General features: G+C 42.5%; 1 protein-coding gene across 2 annotated transcripts in view; it reads left to right on the forward strand.

The window, feature by feature from the left end:
• LOC139694062 (uncharacterized) overlaps nt 1-7983 on the forward strand; it is a 302149-nt gene extending 294166 nt beyond the window's left edge. For both annotated transcript variants that reach the window (XR_011702092.1, XM_071592483.1), the window contains one exon: nt 7406-7983. The gene's annotated coding sequence lies outside the window, so the exon portion shown is untranslated. The remainder of the gene's footprint in view (nt 1-7405) is intronic.
• The last annotated feature ends 4312 nt before the right edge of the window (nt 7984-12295 follow it).

Consider the following 12295-nt stretch of genomic DNA (forward strand, 5'->3'; position numbering starts at 1 on the left):
GATTTCGGAGTCTGATTCTTTCCACGCTACCTTTCTAATTATTTCATCCGCAGCTGTTGTTAACCCTTGTTTAAAACGTTTCCATCTTGTCGCAACAGTTTTTTCAACCATATCCTAGTCTGAGATCACTGGAAGACTGTTTAATTTTAGTTTTTCCTTTTTTAATTGACTTAAAATTTCAACAATAACTTTTTACTTATTTCTTTCTCTTGAAATGACTATAAAGAGCAATTTGCATGTCATATCCACTATTTTTTAAAATATGAATATGATTAAGCTCTTCCAAGTGATTATTTTATTTTCTCGATTAATTTTCATGCTTTTAAAAACGATTTTTGCTTCACCACGGTAATCCTTTTCCTTAAATAATATTCTGCTTCACAACTCCCCATCTTTTATTCTTGTGAATTAAATTCTAATCCCCAATTGCTACTCATCAGAAAAAATCTTAGACGATCTCTTGCCCTGTATCTCTCTGGCATTGCCCTCCGATTAGGAATCACTTTCCCCGATCAGTCCAAAATTTAAACCAAATTAACGTTAAGATAACGATTGAAAAATTATGATTATGGAAACGTAATGAAAAAGTTGAATGGTTATTTGAGTTTTGAGAATAGTAAAAATCAATGTAAACGACGCAAACATTTTGCTCTAACATCACAAACGGCGAAGTTTAACGTGGAAGATGTTTCAGATAAAAAAATTTACCCAATTTAATGTGTCCTCGGAAACTAGAAGAGAGCAAACGAATGCAAATTATCCGAGAGAGACATCAACTGTCATATGTACCAAAATAGTGGGCTGAATAATTGCCAACTATATCTAAATGCTGGAGAAATAGTCAACGATAAGTAGAAAAAACTGACTAGAAGGTAACCAAGTCAGGAAATACAGGAGCTAGTGTGAAACGAGCATGAAAAACATGTGGTAAGTAGAGCATAATTTTCTCCTTAGCGTAGAGTTCATCAACGCACTAGATCAAACAACTCAGCAGGGCAAAAATGAGCATTATTCAGTATGGAACTAGTCAATTTCTTGTGACCGTTAATGTGAAACTAAAGTGAATGTACGAAAGGTATTAGGAAAGCCTTGTAACGAAGAGTAATTGCTGGAAACAAAGCTCACAGATGGCATGAATGTAAAAAGGGAAGGAGACTCAGAGATGCATTAACGCGTACGGAATACTAACACGGATAGTTAAAATTATTAATAATCATTCAATCGTTGGAATTTATATTAAAACTCGGAAAATCCTAGAATGGCAAATATCTGTTGCTCTATGAAATGCACAACTTCTCTGTAGTACCTATGTATTATGATACTTGCCAATTATAACAGATACTTTTCATCCATGACGAGAAAGAAAAAGAGAAAAAAAACTAGAATTTTTTTAGAAAATTAGCCAAATGAAATGTTGACTTTGAATATAATGACGAAAATAAGCTATTAAATATTGAAAGGGAAAGGAAATGTCATTTAAGTGAAAATAAATTTACATTGAATGAATCCGGGGAACAAAGAAAGCATTCTTACACTAGGATTTGCTGTGAAGAATAAATCTAAAAAGACCAACTTTTTACTGTACTTTGTCTTCCAGGATGAGAAGAAGAATTTTGGAAACGTATTATAGAGAAAAGATCCAAGAAATCACCTACCAAGCCGACCTTCGGGTCGATTACTGTGTTTATGGTTTTTTTATATGCATGTATCCATTCACATGGAAATACATATAAGGAAAATGGATAGGAGTACACATATAGGAGTACACATAAAGGGCAAACACATTAGAGGTGGGGAAGGCGGAATCGAGCAAATTACTAGCGCAAGCCGGCCGGCAATTATATTTCCCTATATATATATATATATATATATAAGAAGCTAAAACAAAGAAAAAGCCGAACAGAGAATCTAATGTTTTTTTATCTGTTAGCTATATGTCCAGTGGGAGTTGAAGAAGATTTGAAGGAACAATAAACGGCAGTGTACTATCCTTGGGAAGAAAAATATATACATTGCTGTTTGAGACCGACATAGCTGCAATCTACAATGAAGGAAGACGCCTGGTACAAGTTATCTCTTATCAAGATGAGGATGAAAAAATATTTCAACATAAGCAAATTGAAAATGAATATAATTGCCCCAGAAAGTTATATGGTTTTATATACAGGATTCGTCCGGAAAATAAGTGTACTGAGCTCAGGAAAAAAAATTTATTACACTTTTACATATCTTAAGCTAATATTCCTCAAAATAGGACCCTTGTGAGTCGATACACTTGTTCCAGCGGCGTTCCCATTCCTGGAACGCTCCCGCGAAGGCATCATCGGGAACCTCTCGAAGACACGTCGTCACGGCCTCTTTGACGGCGTCCAAAGTCCCGTATCGCGTTCCTTCCAAACTCCTCTTTATCTTCGAGAACAGAAAGAAGTCCGGTGGTGCCAAGTCCGGGCTGTAGGGCGGGTGCGGCAGCGTTGCCACGCCGTGCTTGGCCAAGAAGTCCGACACGACAAGCGCGGTGTGAGACGGCGCATTGTCGTGATGCAGCCGCCAGATGTTTTTGATCGCTGGCTGGGATCGTTTTGATGGCTGGTGATTGTTTTTGGCACATTACATTGTTCTGCTATCATCCGAACACTAAGACGACGATCAGAGTTCAGTACATCGCGAACTTTTCGCACATTTTCGTCGGTGAGTGTCGTTGATGGGCGTCCAGGCCGTGGTTCGTCGTCGACCTCTTCTCTGCCCTCCACGAACATCTTGTGCCACCGAAAGATCATGTTTCTGGACATGGCTGACTCCCCGTAAGCCTGGTTAATCATACCGACAGTTTCGGTAGACGATTTCCCAAGCTTTACCGCAAATTTGATGGAATAACGCTGCTCCAAAAACTTCGGCATCGCGTTCCGTGACGTGGGTCGAGCGTGGAGGTTCGCGTTAACAGAGCTCCTCACTACACCACAGCTCAGAGCCGACTGCCTTTTTCAGCGTCGCTTGCCAACATACCCCCCTCCAATTGCAGCCCGTCAGAGCGGTGCTGGGCGCGCCTGGAGCGGCGGGAAAAAATCAGTACACTTATTTTCCGGACGAACCCTGTATGCCTACAAAAGGTTCCAAAAAGTTGACGACACGCTATTTACCCAGTAAGGTAACCATAAGAGAAAAGCAACAAGAGTCCATCGTCAAAATCGAACAACCTAATAAGTTTCCCTATACTAAGAAACTACCTCGATCCATGTGCCATTGCTATCCCCATCCTTTACATATAGAAAGTATCTACACAATTTTAAGCATGAGTTTTATTTTTCTGCAGTATTGTGACAACATTATAGGAAAAAATGATTATGGATATTGGTGATGTGGCACTATTGACGTACAGCAATGAAACCTTGTGATTTACGAATAAACTCATCAGAGTTGGGTTGAATAGGTATAAGCAATTATGTTGGACAATGGCCAGACGAAGAGGAAGATTAATTTGACACCTTCAGGGATTGAAAATCGTCGAAATCCGTAATTCGAAGATCCATTGAAAAGAATAAATGGGTCAAGGAGGGATTGTAAGAGCGAGTATTGGTAGAGCCCGGAAAACTGTGAAGGCATGAAGAGATTAGCAGGGAATGGGACCTCTTGGAAAACTCCTAAAAACTTGTCCCTCCCGGATTGATTATCTCCGATGATGATGACCACCTTCCAGAATCCAAAATCCTCTATCGTTAAATCTCCCATCAAGTCAGCCCAAACCATGATTAACTTACCTGAGCCGTCACATCATAACTCTTTTAGTATTTTATCCAGGTTCTCAAAGTCCTGAACACCTCAGTTTGCAAGAAATTTGCTCAGTGGTTCCGGAGAAGTAGCATATTGAAGGCCGTATGGTGGGGCGGATCATCACACAGGCGTCCCCGAATTACGGGTCGTAAAAAGGGCGTCTAATAAAAAGAAAAACGAGGGTGGGGGGTGTGGTAGGCGGGGAGGATAGAATGAGAAGGATTTAGATTGAGGAGGAGAGATCCAGAGGGATGATTCCGAGGGGGGGGGGCGACTGCGGGAAGTTGAGAGATGGGAATAGGACGGTCAAAAAGATAGACGGAGGGAAAAGTGGGGAGGAGAGTGGAGGGCTACGGTAAAGAAAGGTAAATGAAGCAAAAATATGCAAAGAAGACTTGGGGAAAGGAACGGATGAGTTCGTCGGAGAGAGAGAGAGGGACAGGGAGATAGTTTTGAATGGCTGGCGTGTTGGTAAATGAGAAGGGACATCAAGGGGGAGATATGGGTGGGCAGAAGAAATGAATGAATGATGCTTTATTAGCTCCTGAAGCAAAGTGCTCCTTGGGAACTCTTCAGAACTTGCTTGCTAATACACAGAAAATTTCATCCAGTCATTCGTAATTAAGAGAAAAATAATTTTTCCTTACTCAAATGAAGCTACTTTTACCCACCAGGAGACCTCTGCGAATATTTTCAACCAAAACTGTACACATTGGCTGCCTATACGCAAATATTTCGAAAATAAGCAAAGCTGATAGCAATAAATTCTCGTCAGTTACCGGCTCTTTATTCTGAATTGCCTCAGTTCGCTCTCGTCATTAAAACCACCAGTCCTCTTGTGATTCTTACTTTTCTTGCCGTACACATTTCCATGAGTTTCTGTTTGTGACTTCCTCACTGATATTTAACTTTCATCAATCATTTTGTGGCATTGTGTATCGACGAATTTTAGTCGTCTTTTTACTTTGTGTAATTATTCATGTAATCAATACTCGTGGTAGTATTTTTTACAATTTTTTGCTAAATATTTTCATCATATCCGTCTTCCTTTCCGTAATCATCTTTCAACTTATTATGGTCTGATTATTCGCTTCTATTTTGCCATCTCCTTTTCTCTTCTGCTTCAGCATGTCTTATTCTCACGTTCGCAAGAGTAAGAAGTTACTCACCGGGCGTGTAATTTAATGAAGAGAATTCTGGCGTTTATAAAATTGATTCCAAAACGTTAAGCTTCAGAAATATCTTTTTATTGATTAAAGTGTGTTCTTAGTAATTTTATTGAATCTGTTGGCATCTTTCTTCGGCTTCATTCTCCTATGTCTGTGATTTAACGTTACACCTCGTTCGTTGCTTTTTTATATCCCTTTTCTTTTTTTTATTGTAATGGCTGAGTATCATAATGTCTAAGTTTCATCATGTTATTATTTAGTTATTATTTCCTAGTGTATTTTGTTTTAATCTTCTACGCTTATCAAATATGCTTTAATGATTTATTTCGTCGATTTAAACGACGGCTTTGGCCATCTCCATCACACCGGAGTGATATAGATAGATTACTCCCAAACTATCCTTCCTCGCAACCGCTACCATTCTCAACCTCGCCCGCAGAAAATTGTACACCCCGTGCACGTTTTGATGAGGTGCATTGTGACTCTCACGGTCTTGTGTGTGTCACTCACCCGATGATTTACGTTTGTAGTTTACTGTTGAGCCCCTCACTTTTTGGTATCCCATTTTAGCGAGCGGCTGACGAGGGACGACGAGTGTGTAGGTTCACGAAGTAATTAGAGTGCGCGAGCAAATATTTTTCCCATTAAGAGAGAGGGAATGTTTGGCGCCGGAATGGTTTGTGAGAGATTTGAGAGGGCTGAGAGTGCGCGGCGATGAGTTAGTCGAGTCCAATGAAGGAAGGGCGAAGGAGGGGGGATGGGGTAAGAAGGGGCAGAATGATGTAGGCTAGGAGGGGAGGAGGGGATGTGGAGTGAGGGAGGTAAAAAGAGGAGTGTGTGTGAGAGAGAGGGGGGGAGTTGAAGGTGGAGAGATGGGGGCGCAGACCCACAGCCAGCAGCGGCGGCAGCAGCAGGAGCAGTAGTTGGGAGGAAGCTGAATCGACTAAGAGTGCGGCAGGTTTTGGCCCTCCCGGCAAAACCCCTTCCCTGTCCCCGCCATCTCCGCTTCTTTACCGTCCTACCCACACCGTCGAGGCTCTCCCTCTAGCCCCACTCCTGGACGTCATCTATCCGCCGCATTTCTGCCCGCCCTCTCTCTCCCATCCCCTACTATTCTTTTTTCCTTCCTTCTCTTTTCTCTCTCTTTATTTCCCTATCTCGCATTTGTTTTTAGTAAGCGTTAACTCCTCCCTCTTTTTCTGGAACCTTCCTCTCCCCATCGACCTTTCTTAAAATGTATAAATCCCATAATAAATGTTTATTCCTTTATATATGCATTCATTTTTTTAGATTTATTCCTTTGATTTACTCGCCGCCTCATCTTTCACTTATCTTATTAATTTTCTTCTGGTGTCCATCCCAATGAAGCGGTTGTTTTGGACCTTTCCAATTTGTCCATAATCCCCCTTTTCTCACGCTTCGAATTCCTAATCCTCATCTGATGATCCATTGCCCCTTTTTGGTTTTTCATTTACGTTAATATCAAAACTGTATTCAATAATAGCGTAATTATTAAAAGATTTTGTCTTCATTAAACCATCGTGAGGCAAATTGATCGGTGCTTTAGATAATTTGATGTTTAAATTAATGCTTGCTCTAAACGTGCTCAACTCAACATAAATTCCATAACTGTGGTTCATGCCTCATACGGGAGTCTATGGTACCAAAATTTAATTGGTAAATACATTACCCTACCAAACTATTTAGTGCACATGGCATAAAATATCATTTGGATGAAATAAATCAAAATATCAGCTATCAATATTCATGTAAATTTAATGTTCGTAATGTATTTAGTTTGATACTGTTTTCAAAAAAGCATAAATACCCCAAAGTATCAATTTATATGCTCAGAACGTCTCCTGGTTACATTCTTTAAAAACCTTTAAGAACCTTCATAATGTGATCATTAATGCGCGACCTGTGGTAGTGTTACAACGCATACCTCTCCATGGTATCGATTGGTGGAAAATAATAAAGATTGATATTTCTCCAGGTTCTTGATGAAAATATTTTTTCCCTCTCCACTTTGAATCCCTTCCCCCACGATTCTCCTTCCCCCGTTCCCTCCATTCCTGCCCCGTCCCTTTCTCCCCGTTGGTCCTCCGCTGCAGCTCCCCCGGCCCTTTCCAAAACCGTCCCCCTGTTTTCGGCAAGGAAAGAAAGTTTAAGTTCTGAGGGGAGACATAAGGGAAGGTTATGGTGGGGAACTCAGCGGGTCAAGGGATGAGCGGTGGAGGGAGAAAGGTAGGCCGAGGGTAAAATTGTGGTTCGGGGACCATGAGAGAGGACTCCGGGAGTAGAAAGAAGATATGGAGAAGAAATACAGAGACAGAGAGACGGGAAGAAGGAAAACCACGTCGCTCCCTTTTTTCCTCCTCTCATTCTCTCTTTCCGTCTCGTACACCCTCTCCATAGTCCCTATTCTCTTCTCTGCTCTATCATATCGTCTCTTTACCTTTTCACAGGGCCGCTGAATTGAGAGACGGCGACGAAGAGCAGGAGGGACAGCTGGAACCGAGTAGTCGAACAGAGCAGGGACCCGACCGTTGCCCCGCGTCCTTTTTGCTTCCTCCTCGGGACGTTCCTTTCCTCCGTTTTTTCTCACCCCTCCTCCCCTCGACTCTGTCGCTCACTCCCCGAGCAGGGTCTCCACTGACCACCTCACCCTCCCACTCCGTATCCCTACACGTCAACCGCGAGGCCGAGATGAGGACAAACGGGAGCGCACGCCCCCTCGGTGAAGGGGTGGCCCTGTCCCGCGCGTGATACCCCCTGCGGGAGGAAGGAGGGAGGCAGGCGGATCCGCGCGGGTTTTCTTCCCTTCCCCAACTCCCCTCGCCCACCCCCATTCCGCACTCCCCCGGCGGCGATTAGCACGTTATTAGACCCACCGATCTTTCACTCTCCCCGTCGCTCACTCTCTTCCCATCCTCCTCATCGTCCCTCTCTCTCTCTCCTCCTCTGCCTTCCTCAGGCTCGCCGAGTGGAGGAAAGAGGGAACTTCCCCTCCCCCCGACCAGGACAAACGCTAGCCACAAGAGATACGTGTCCCCTGAAGGGGAAGGCAGGGGGCAACGGGGAGGCTCCGTGGGTGAGGGGAGGACGTCATGGAGTTCCGTCACAGCGGTCTCCCGCCCGGCGTGGGGTTGTCCCAAAAGGGTGGCCTCACGGGACGGCGGGGAGGAGAGGCTGTGCCCTCGGAGGAGTCCCACGCGCGGCCCCCGCACACTTCTTCCTCTGATTCGGCGTCTTCCTCCTCCTCACCTGCCACGTCGTCTTATTCCCTCCTCTCTCCACGACACCCTCGCCCGTGCGCCCAAGCCGCCGCAGCCCGCCAGTGATCCCTCCTCCCCCGGTGGAAGACGGGGACCGAGGAGGGAGAGAGAGAGAAATAAAGGGAGAGAGACACACACACCAAACCTTCTCCGCATTCTTCGTCCTCCTCTCAGTTCCTTTCCCCCTCCCTTTCCCCGACCCTCACGCCGCCTTCATTGCACCGCGACAGGGGACGTATCCCCCCGACCCTTCGCCGCCCGCAGGAAGGGTGCCTTGCCCACCCCTCTCCCTCAACCGCGGCTTGTGTGAGTGTGGAAGGAGAGGTGAGGGTCCACAGAGGAGTGCGTGGGCGTGTTGTCAGGGCCTGAGGGTGGCATAGTGGGGCCCATCTCTTCCCCAGCGGCGGGAAGAATCTTCCCTCTCTTCGCTCCACTTCCCCGTTTATCTCTCTGCATTCGAGGGGGAGAGGAGAGGACAGGATGCCGGTGAGGATAGCGGACGAGGAGCGGGGGGTGATGGGAGACGGAGAGGCGGATTGGGACGTGGAGTATGACATTAGGAGGCACATCGAGAACTGCACGTGCACCTGCGACCACTTGGGATACGGCAACTATCTGGATTACCAGGTGAGTTCCAACACTTCCAGTTCCCCTCTCTCGCCACCTTTCCCCTTTATCTCCACCGCCCAAACTCCCTCTCCGAATTATCGTCGTCGCCCCTTTCTCTCTGCTTCCGTGATTCATCTTTAAGGACCGGTCCAGAAATCATTTTTTACCTAAAAAGATTCGTGACCTCAAATTAATTGATTAAACTCTCCGTGATTTATTTATGGTGTTTTCATTCCGAATGTATATTTCGAATTTAACTTGAAATCATGACCTCGGAGCAGAGTGAAAATAAATGGACTAAGGTGGTAAATTGTTTGTTAATTTTTAAATTGCTTTCAGTTATGAAAACAAGGTTTTTTGAAGTTATGGTCTATTAGATTTTTTATGTTATTTAATTATTTATAACTCCTGGTACTAGATCTCGTATTGTGTAACTGTCACAATGGTTTTTGCTTTGATCCTTATGAATTTTGTCCATTATTCCCCTCTTCAAAACGTAGCTTTGCCTTAAATAATGTTTATTTGATGTCCACCCATCTTAGATTTACGTAATATTTTTTTTGGATAGTCATTGGTAGAATATTTTCGTTTCACAGTTTTACAAATTATTTTCGTCTTTATTCTTTGGAAAAAACAATCTTTCTTTAAATGTTCCTCTTCTCTCTATTCTGATTTCTCGCACATTCCTATATTATTTTCTAGGCATACATTTGTGTTGTACGTTGTGATGTTCACTTTGGAAATTAGATTCCACATTGATATTTAAGATCGTTTTTTTCTTTGAAATTGGTTAAATATAATTAAAATTTCTGGTATTTTCCTTTTATACAACTGTATCTACCCTGTTGGGTAAAAATACCTCTTCAAGCGAAAAACATTACTTAACCGAAATTTGAGAATATGTTATCGTTTCAACACCATTTTTTCCCTCGGGATGTAACTTTGGTATACGAGGTCTGTTCAAAAAGTATCGCGAGTTTTGTGATTTTTCAAAAGTTATTTATTTATTTATGAATATCTTTTTTCCCCTTCAAAGTAATCCCCATTAGAAATTATACATTTGTACCAACGTTTTTTCCAATCCTCGAAGCACTCCAAATAATCATTTTTTGTGATCTTGTTCAGCTCCTTATTCGATGCAGTCCTTAACTCGTCAAACGTAGCGTAGCGTCGTCCTTTCATGGGCCTCTTCAGTTTCGGAGCAAGAAAAAGTCACTGGGGGCCAGATCTGGGGAATACGGTGGCTGCAGCATCATTTGTGTGTTGGTTTTGGCCGAAAATTCGCGCACAAGTAACGATGTGTGAGCAGGAGTATTGTCATGGTGCAAAAGCCAATGTTTGTTCTTCCATAAATCCGGGCGTTTGAGGCGGACTGCTTCGCGAAAATTGCGCATAACTTGCAGGTAATATTCCTTTTCGGTCCTCTGAAAACATTTTGTACCAGTGATAAACTTTGCTTTGGTCCATGGCATCTTCTCCATATGCCATAGTCGAAATTCGGATTGCGTCCGCGCACTTAATTTCGTTTTTCACACAAAATTTTGTACAAATTCTTTGATCCATTTCTTGGAAGAGGCCAAAATCGAAGACAAGGCAAAACACGTCCAAGCAAAACAACTGTTAACAATTTACTGAGCATTCTGAATGGCCAAACTTTTCGGCATAAGTGAGAGACATAAGTACTAACGTAACGCCACAAACAATCGAAAATCAAATGTACGTAACCCGCGAAAATTCAAAATTCGCAATACTTTTTGAACAGATCTCATGCACTCGTACTTCTCTTTGGGTTATTATCTGGTATTCTGCATGGAAAAAACGATTTTTATGTGTAAATAATGTGTTCCTAATGTTGGCTGTCTATAATTTTTCATTTTTTCTCACTCCACCCTGCATTCTTCCCTCTATCATAGCTTCCAATATCCCGTTGTCTCTCCATCCACTTCTCCTGTTTTGCTGAAATGTATCCCAATGACCTTCCTCTGCCATATCGAGCACTCCTTTGTTGTTTCCTATTTAGCTCCTAATATTTTTTTACATTTGTCTCCGCATCCACATCTCGAAACCTTCCAATCTGTATGCATTCTCTCATCTCAACGACGCGGCTTTACAGAATCACGCTCCATGTAAACGTCTTCGCCAATTATTTCACAATCTTCTTATCCTAACGCAGCTAATCTTCCAACGCATTTGGTACATTTTTCATCTTTGTCCAAATTAGATTTAAGTCATTAAAGTGATATATTCCTTAAATTGGACCCTCCTGATCTAAAGTTTAACTCAGCCCACCTATATTTTGGGAACCTCGTCTCTTTCGCTTTCTTTCGTATGATTGATTTTTATTCTATATCTTTCACGCTGCTTCAGTAATGCTCTTAGAAATTATCGCGAACATTTGACTGACTAGTCAACTTATGATTTATTCTTTGTTATTCAAAATAGCTTGATCAGCTCCCTGCATGCCCTCATTCCGAGCCTGAGCCTTTTATAATGCCTTAATTACCATTTCCTTAGCGTTTTCGTTGAAAATCAGGAGTGATAATGGGCAACCCTGTAGCATAAACATGCTTATCATTTCCCATCTCGATCCTCCATCTACTACTCGCACCTATGTAGCCCGAGACAGGATACGGAGACATGTACAAGTTACGGATGAATCGTCTATCCTTCCTTTCTACCCTCCTTATGCATCACGTTCATTAATTTTGCCGTAAAGGCATCATGGAACACCTTGAAATACAAGGAGGAAACAAGTATATCCTGGTTATATTTTGTATTCCTATCAGATGTATCATTACTAATGTGGGAATAACGTGCCCCTCCGCTTTCTAAACTGATATTTCCCCAAGTGAGCACTCTTTTCCATTCTTTTTTCTAGTTCTGGTTACTACCTTTTCAGCATGAGAAATCTAACTCCCTCAGAACTGTTTATTTGTTTAAAACATTGCCCCAAACGACGGTGTGTTAAAAAATATAAAGAGTTAAACGAACATGCACACGAAAAGAAGTATCAAATACATGCGTATAATGGGATAGAAGCGGCAGCTGAGCTCCTTCGATGGTGACCTTCCGGTTTTATCAACAGTATAAAGTAGATACATGATGAGTATGAAAAGCACATAAGGTATAAGGAGGTCAATCAATCACTGGGGAATTAAAATGTACGAAAGATATTTATAGTTTTGATACAATCACGCTTTCGTTCACAAATTTTCCTAACTCATTTGAATTTTCCTCTCTGACAGTGTCATTTTAGGTTTTCGTTTTTATTTAAATTATCAGAGTAAAACGATGTTAAGAATATTACTCACTGCTAATTCTAAGAGGCATATTGGATTTATCTCTGATTAGTATAATCGCAAACAGCTATCTAGGTGCGCATTAACCCGAGGCAGTAATTATTCAATCAAGTCCCAATTATCTCTCTACTCGATGCTGGCGGAGTGGTCCAATGAAGAGTCTGCGAAGAGA

This window comes from Hetaerina americana, unplaced genomic scaffold (genome assembly GCF_022747635.1).
Source record: "Hetaerina americana unplaced genomic scaffold, ioHetAmer1.1.p SCAF_5, whole genome shotgun sequence".
In the NCBI taxonomy this organism is placed as follows: domain Eukaryota; kingdom Metazoa; phylum Arthropoda; class Insecta; order Odonata; family Calopterygidae; genus Hetaerina; species Hetaerina americana.